The sequence below is a fragment of the Ananas comosus genome, unplaced genomic scaffold (genome assembly GCF_001540865.1).
Source record: "Ananas comosus cultivar F153 unplaced genomic scaffold, ASM154086v1, whole genome shotgun sequence".
In the NCBI taxonomy this organism is placed as follows: Eukaryota; Viridiplantae; Streptophyta; class Magnoliopsida; order Poales; family Bromeliaceae; genus Ananas; species Ananas comosus.
Window position 1 is genome coordinate 34222 of NW_017893601.1, and position 7792 is coordinate 42013.

Genomic DNA, 7792 nt, shown 5'->3' on the forward strand with positions numbered 1-7792 from the left:
CAGAGATAGCTACAAGTTCAGCTATAAGTAGGAACTAGATCAATTTTACGTTTAGATGAAAATTGAGTTGTTTCTAGGAATAAAATAAATATAGTGTTTTGATGGTTAGATTGGAATCATAGGAATAAGAGTTATAATTTGAAATTAAAATTATATTATCTAATTAATTAACATCAAAATATTACTTAAAAATAAATAATAAATTATTAATAATTAATTATAAATAATAAAATAATAATATCGATTATCTTATTAATAATAATAAAAGTTATTAATAATAGTTAATATAAATAATAAATTAATATTTTTAATTGTCAAATTATTAATAATTAATTATAAATAATAAATCAATAATAATATCGATTATCTAATTATTAAGAATAATAATTATTAATACTTAATTATAAATTAATTATAAATAATAAATTAATAATAGTGTTATCTAATTACTAATAATTTAATTAATTATTTTATTATTTAAGTAATAAATAATAATTTAAATATATTAATTAGATTAATTGAAGATTTACTATCATTAAAATTAAATTTAGACTTTAATTAACTTTGTTCTCATTCGAGAACAAGCTTGTTTCAGGAAAAAGGTAGAACAGCAGTTCCAGTCTTATACCATTTTATTCCAGGAATCCGGAAACTACAGTTCTCGGCAACCAAGCACGACGTTTGGGAGCAAAAGGGGGGAATAAGGGCTTATTCCCCTTCTTGTTCCCGAACCACACGCTACATGAAAGCATGCCAACCTACGAGTCGAACCCCCGACCTCCCAGGTCTTTTAGCCCAAGTTAAATTTATTTTAAAACTGTATAGGATATAAGAGCGAATCGTAATATATAATATTATATTTATATAGACATGAATTAAATACACTATGCTGATGTATGGGTCAAATCAAAAGAAAATTACAAAAAATTATAGAGGAGGAAGAGATTATGTGGAAAACCAGAGCCAAACAGCGATGGCTTAAGGAAGGTGACGGAAACACCAAATTCTTTCACGCGGTGGCTAACGGTCGAAAACGTGCCAACTCGATAGAGGTAATAGAAGATGACGGACGGTATATCTCCCGTGAAGAGCAAAAGAGATCCTACTTCTTGAACAAATTCAAACAGCTGTTTTGTAGGCAAGATATGAGATCTTGGTACCATGGGGATTGGAGCGAACTCTACAAGACGAGCAAAGTTTCCAACCCTGAGCTCCTCACTGCTCCCTTTTCTATGGAGGAAGTCAAGACCGCAACCTACTAGTTGGCGACAAAGCTCCGGGTCCCGATGGATTCCCGCTCATCTTTTTCTAAACCTTCTGGGAAATCGTCAAGGATGATATATTTAATCTGTTCATAGACCTTCAGGAGAATCACCTCTTCACAGGACCGAGCGACTACTCTTTGGTGTCCCTTATCCCTAAAAAAGAAGGGGCCTGTCGGGTCAACGACTTTCGACCGATCAACCTCTTAAATGGAACACAAAAAATTATCTCCAAGGTCCTCTCCAACAGATTGGCATTGGTTATGCCCTCCATTATCGCCCCAACACAATCGGCCTTCCTTAAGAATCATCTTATGTCTGACTCTTTCGTCACTGCATGTGAACTTTTTGCCTGGTGTACTAAAATGGGACAAGAGTGCGCATGTATCAAGGTAGATTTTGAAAAAGCCTTTGACAATGTTAGTTGGCCTTTCTTCAAAAACATCATAACGTGGCTAGGATTCAACGACAAATGGTGGACTTGGATTGAGCAGTGTGTTTGGAACGCCAAAATCGCTATCTTGGTAAACGGGACACAAACCAAGTGGTTGAAATAAAAAAAAAGGCCTTAGACAAGGAGACCCTCTCTCTCCCTTCCTCTTCTTATTGGTGGCAGACTGCCTCTCAAGGCTAACCGAATCCGCTAAGAGAAACAACCTCCTATGCGGAGTCGGCCTGTCTGATGATTGCTAGACAGTCCTCCTACAATACGCCGACGACACAATCGTCTTCTGTAAGCCCAGAAAAATGTTATTAGAAGCATCCGGTTCATGTGGAATATTTTCGAGTGGGCCTCTGGGCAGATAAGTCCGAACTTTTTTATTTGGGACATAAACCACAGAAGGCGGCCAGTCTAGCAAACACTCTGTCACGCCCCACCCCGAAACCGCTACCAATTTGGCACGGTTCGGGCGCGGCAGCGCGACCGCCGAACGGACGGAGTTTCCCCTGTCCGCCCAAGGCTAAGCAACAGACTGTGTACAACAAGTCCCCAGGAATACAACTTGAGTACATACACAATCAAACAACGATGAACGAGAGCACAAACAGTGCTACAACCAACTAGAGCAAGCGATACAAGTAAAACCATACAAGTATATAAAAGAGAGAAACTTAGCTAATTGAGACCTCATTGAAACATTTAACCTCTTTCGATAACATTTTAAACTTTAATCATTTAATACAACTTGCATTCTTTTCTCAAATGAATATACATCATGAACTCTCCAAAACCTCACCCTATACAACATCTACTCTCAAAACATAACCAAAAGTACAGGGTATAGAGCTAATGCAAGTAGGTAAGGTAGGCTATCTACCAAAAGCTAGGGCGCTATGCCCTTACCACGATCCATCGCCGAAGGCCCGCTGTCCAGTGTACCTGTACCCCCAAAGCCACACGGGGGTGAGAACTACGAATAGTTCCCAGTGGGTTCGGCCGCCGACTCCGCCGATCTACCCACTAGGTCTCAAGTAGGCATAGAGAGATATATATGCAATATATATATAAAACTAAGCTGAACGGAAAGCGGGTATGTAAACAACTATATCAAGCTATGCCTCAATCTGGAATCATGAATGCATGAACAATAAACAAAGCTGGGTAAGTAAGCAACTATCAACATCTACAACAGCTATCATAGTAACTATAAAACATGCTACTAGGTAAGCAAGTAAGCTGATATGAACAATGAATAGCTACTATGAACATCAATCATGGGTAAGACTCAATAGGTAACCCAATCTCCAAGTGAACACAAGGTCCACAAGCAAGGCTCACATATCAATCTCCTAGGGATGTCGAGCTGGACTATCCCCGAGTACGCCTGCGGATAACAAGCGGCTATCCGAGCAGCGAGCAGGGCTGCCTCTCTAGTGACCAAACTCCGGAGCGCACAACTTGAGGGGAGCGACCCCACCAAGCGCAGACAGGCAATGTGAGCAAGATCATCTCACGAGCAACAGCAACAACCCTTTTGAGGGTAATATCATCATGGAATCAAGGTATACTTGTACCCAATCTCATAGTGTCTCAACTACACTAATGTGATCATCTCAAGGAAACATCATCAATGTCAATCATCATAGTTTTTCTAACTAGATGCCACTTGTCATAGTTTTCTAAACTAGATGCCACTCATCAATTTTGACTCATTATTAACACCAAGCTATTTAGGTGACACTATAGAATACTCAAGCTTTAATCATCTCATATAGGGTCTAGATTCTCAACATGTAGTTTTCATCAACAATCATCATGCATACTAGATCATAACCAACCAAGCAAAATATATTTATTTAACTACTAGCATGCAAGTGTAAGCAACAATAATCATTTTCTAACCCTATATGAATATAACAAGATGCAATTAGATCAACATTAAACTTGGACATAGAAGGTTGCCCGATGACTTCGGTATGGCACTCCCTCACCTTGGGTGATGCCGAAAACACTCCGAGACGCACTCTTGCGCTAGTCTTGTCGCCGCTTAAATTTTCGTTGGGTTAGCTCTAACCCCTTAGCACAACAAATGGCGATATCTTCGCACCCACTTGTCGGATCGACGAACCGTCTTCGCCTACGCGTTTATAAGCATAGCAATTAGGTTTCTAACCCTTCAAAAGAGATCAAACCCTTATATTTCCAAAAACCCCAAATCTAACCCTAGGTTTAGCAACAATAGAGAAATCATGGTTTCGAGCTCCAAATTTGGGATTGAACCTTCTCTTAAGCTTCAATGGTTTCCATTTAAACCATTCTTAAGCAACATAACCCTTTCTAAAACCTAGGTTTAGCATCTATGAGGAAAACCATGGATGCTAGCTTCAATGTGAACTAAATCCATCACCTCTAAACTCATTAGGTTCCATTTGAACCATTAAAAGCAACAAAACCTACAAACCCTAGAAATCTCATGTTTAGGGTTTAGGCTTACCTCTAGGGTTTGCTCCAAAGCAAGCCCTAGCTTGAAAACGTGGAGGAGGAGAGCTTCTTCTCCTTCCCCTTGATCTTCTCCTTCCTTTTCTTCCTCTCTTTTTCTTCTTTCTCTCCTTCTTTTTCCTTTTCTCCTTCTCCTTCAACCGGTTAGAGAGAGAGAGAGGGAGCTAGAGAGAGAGTGAGCTGAGGAGAGAGTGAGAGGAGATTGCTGTGAGAGAGGGGGTTAAGTCCTCTATTGTAACAAGATGCTAATAAGCCCTCCATTTATCAAATTTTGCAACTTACCCCGCAGCCTGCGCGCCCTTGTACCGGTACACGGGATCTTGTACCGGTACAGGCCCTTAAACCGAGCGCAAACCGAGCCTCGGGTCAATCTGTTTCGCAGAGCTTGTACCGGTACAAGCCAGCCTTATACCGGTACAGCGCCTAAAGCCTTCGAACCCGAGATTACGCAGCCTGGCTGCGATGGTTGTACCGGTGTAGTATACCGAATTTCTGAAAATAAGAAGTTACGGTAGGATGTATGTCGGAATTTATTATAAAAGTAAATATAAATAAAAATAGTGTGGAAAACTATTTTTATTGGCCTTATAGAAGTAAAGTAAAAGTTGGAAGTGACCTGTGCTGAAATCGGAGCGAAAACAGAAGATTTAGAATTTTCTGTGAGAAACGGGGCAGATAAATTAGCAGAAAATGCACAGTGTCAGAAAATTATGAAAACTGGAGGATGGATCAGAATTATTTTTATGAGGCTGGAATTAAAGTTTCAGCCCATTCTGACATCCGGAAGGTGGAGAATAAAATCAAACTGCTATCTGCTAAAGATTACAGTTCGGCACGGCTTTCGGTGACCAAACGGGGTCGAAACTGAAAACTTAAGATATATTCTTACTCAGTACGTTAAACCGAGCCTGCCTGTCGAATTTGAGCGAAAACGGGCATTCAGAAGGGCTCCGACTGTTCCGAACTGCGAAACTGCGAGTTGTAATAGGTGTGAGAGGGGGTTTTGTGCAATTGTTACAACACCACAAGTGGGCTGGTTGCATACGTATACACACACATGCACATACCTTCTCCCTCATGTGTTCTCTCATCCTCTCCCACTCTTACACTCTTTTCCCTCTCTCTCTCNNNAAACCGAGCCTCGGGTCAATCTGTTTCGCAGAGCTTGTACCGGTACAAGCCAGCCTTGTACCGGTACAGCGCCTGAAGCCTTCGAACCCGAGATTACGCAGCCTGGCTGCGATGGTTGTACCGGTACAGCCATCACCCTTGTACCGGTACAACAGCTCCAGATTGCTGTTTTTCAATCTGTTTCGAATTCTTTTCGCGTCCAATAACGCTAAAACTATTCCAACACTTTTGGAACTCAGTTTTACTCTTCCAAACATGTTGAAATACCAAATGGGACTCGTCCAATTCGTTTAATCGCTCACTTTGGTCCATTTGGCCAAAGTTAGCCAATATTGTCGAATTTCGATATCTTACACACTCTGAGGTGCAGAGTCGGAACCCTGCCAATTCGCTACTTGGGTTTACCCCTTTCCTTTAAACATCTAAGGAAAGAGGACTGGTCCATTGTCATAAACCGTATTGAGAAAAAAATTGAAGGATGGAAAGCAAAACTTCTCTCCCAAGGGGGAAGACTTACACTAGTTAACTCTGTTCTCTCCAGTCTGCCGCTACACTTCTTATCTATCTTAAGAGTGCTAAAATGGGTCCTCCAACGGATTGAAGCCTTACGAAGAGCCTTCTTCTGGAAAGGCAACTCTAAAGTCAATGGAGGGGCCTGCCTAGTGAGCTGGAAAACAGTCTGTAAAAGTAAACGGGACGGAGGTCTAGGGATCAAGGATCTGGAAGCTATGAATCTGGCGATTTTAACCAAATGGTGGTGGCACTTCTTCAACGAACCATCAACGCCTTGGAACAAGCTGATTAGATCTCTATACTACACTAAACGAACACCTCTTCACGAAGGAAGATCTTTCCTCCCTCACTCGCAATGGTGGAGGAGTGTATTGTTCTACTGGGACATCTTCAAATATGGTACAATCTACAAGATAGGAGACGGTAGAGATATTAGGCTCTGGTCCGACATATGGTTAGAAGAAACCTCCTTACGCACTCAATTTCCAGAAATCTACGACTATGTTAGAAACAAGGATGTTAGAGTGTCTCATTGCTGGAATACTAATGGGTAGAGATGGCGTTTCATCTGTCACGGATTTGCTGCGAACCATACTGCAGATAGGCGCTGAAGTCTGTTGGAGCTGAAGAACGCGTTACAGGACGTCCAACCTCTTAGCAGGCATGATTGCATCCACTGCCGCTGGACGGCAAATATGCAATTCTCCGTCAAATCCCTCTACCTATTTATCATAGACACAGGAATGAGAGATTCGACGAGCATATCTATCTGGAGAATGAAAATTTCGATTAAAATCAAAGTTTTCATCTGGCTTCTACTTCGGAAAAGAATTCTCACTGCGGATAGGCTCGTCAAACGGGGGTTGCTCGGTGAGCAGCTTTGCGTTTTCTGCGCCAATGCCATGGAAACTTGCGATCACCTCTTCAGTACCTGTGTGTTATTCAGATATTTACTACTAGTCTTGGATGAACTCGACATTTTAATTGAGCCTTTGGAGGCGGCCCGGGGACTGTGGGAAAGGTGTCTTCGCTTCGAAAACGCCAAGAAGATAATTAAGGGACTAACCCTTCTTGCATCTATCTGGTGGGTAGTCTGGACCGAGAGAAACAACATCATTTTTAGAGCGATATACACCACACCTTACTAGATGCTTGAACGGATCAAATCACTAAGGCGGGATTGGATCGATCTTGGCCAGCACTAGATAGCTGAACTTCGGTTGCCCGCACTCGACTTTTGGCGCTGTGACTTCTTCTTTTCTTTCCTTTTCTCTCTTTTCCCCTGCTGCTCTATTTTATCTCGCTTTTTCTGGAGGCCTCGGATGCTTCCACCTTGTATGCTTAATTCAACTTTCTTAATGAATAGAGCGGGTAGCGTGCTACCTTTTCTAAAAAGAAGAAGAAGAAGAAGATATTAGGTTGTAAGGAAGGTGTAGACGATATTTTGATATGATGTTAAGGGCTCAAAAGTGATCATGTATTTTATCATGAACCACAAAATTTGTATAAGTAGTATTAGGCTTAATTTGGTATTGAGGTTTATCTTAGGGTTCATTTGGGATTGCGGAGAGATTGCGTTACATGCGGTAAGAAAGTACGTAGGAAAAATACCCTGTTTGTTTCCGTACGTAATATTGCGTTCCGCATATCGCGATGAGTCAGTTACGATATATTTTTGTGATCCCACAGGAGAACGTAGAATCATATCCCTATATACTTTTTCCTCAACTCCATTTTATCTAATAGCGTTAGATAAACCTCAATGCCAAACTAAGCCTTAATCAAACAATTGATGTTTAAAAAATTTAAATTATATTATATTTGATATATTTGAACAAATACATATATTTTTAACGAACAAATATCTCCCACGGCAATTCTATAAAGAGAATCTGATAGGATTGTGCTCAAAATTTTAAAATTTTTCCTCTCTAATGAATAGATC

The 7792-nt window shown here is 40.7% G+C and overlaps 1 long non-coding RNA gene across 1 annotated transcript; it reads right to left on the reverse strand.

The window, feature by feature from the left end:
- Window positions 1-2394: 2394 nt before the first annotated feature.
- LOC109706420 lies at window positions 2395-4113 on the reverse strand. Its single transcript, XR_002215192.1, has 2 exons — window positions 3696-4113; window positions 2395-2643 (listed from the first exon to the last, which is right to left on the reverse strand). It is a non-coding gene; the product is annotated as an uncharacterized LOC109706420 (long non-coding RNA).
- Between the last annotated feature and the right edge of the window lie 3679 nt (window positions 4114-7792).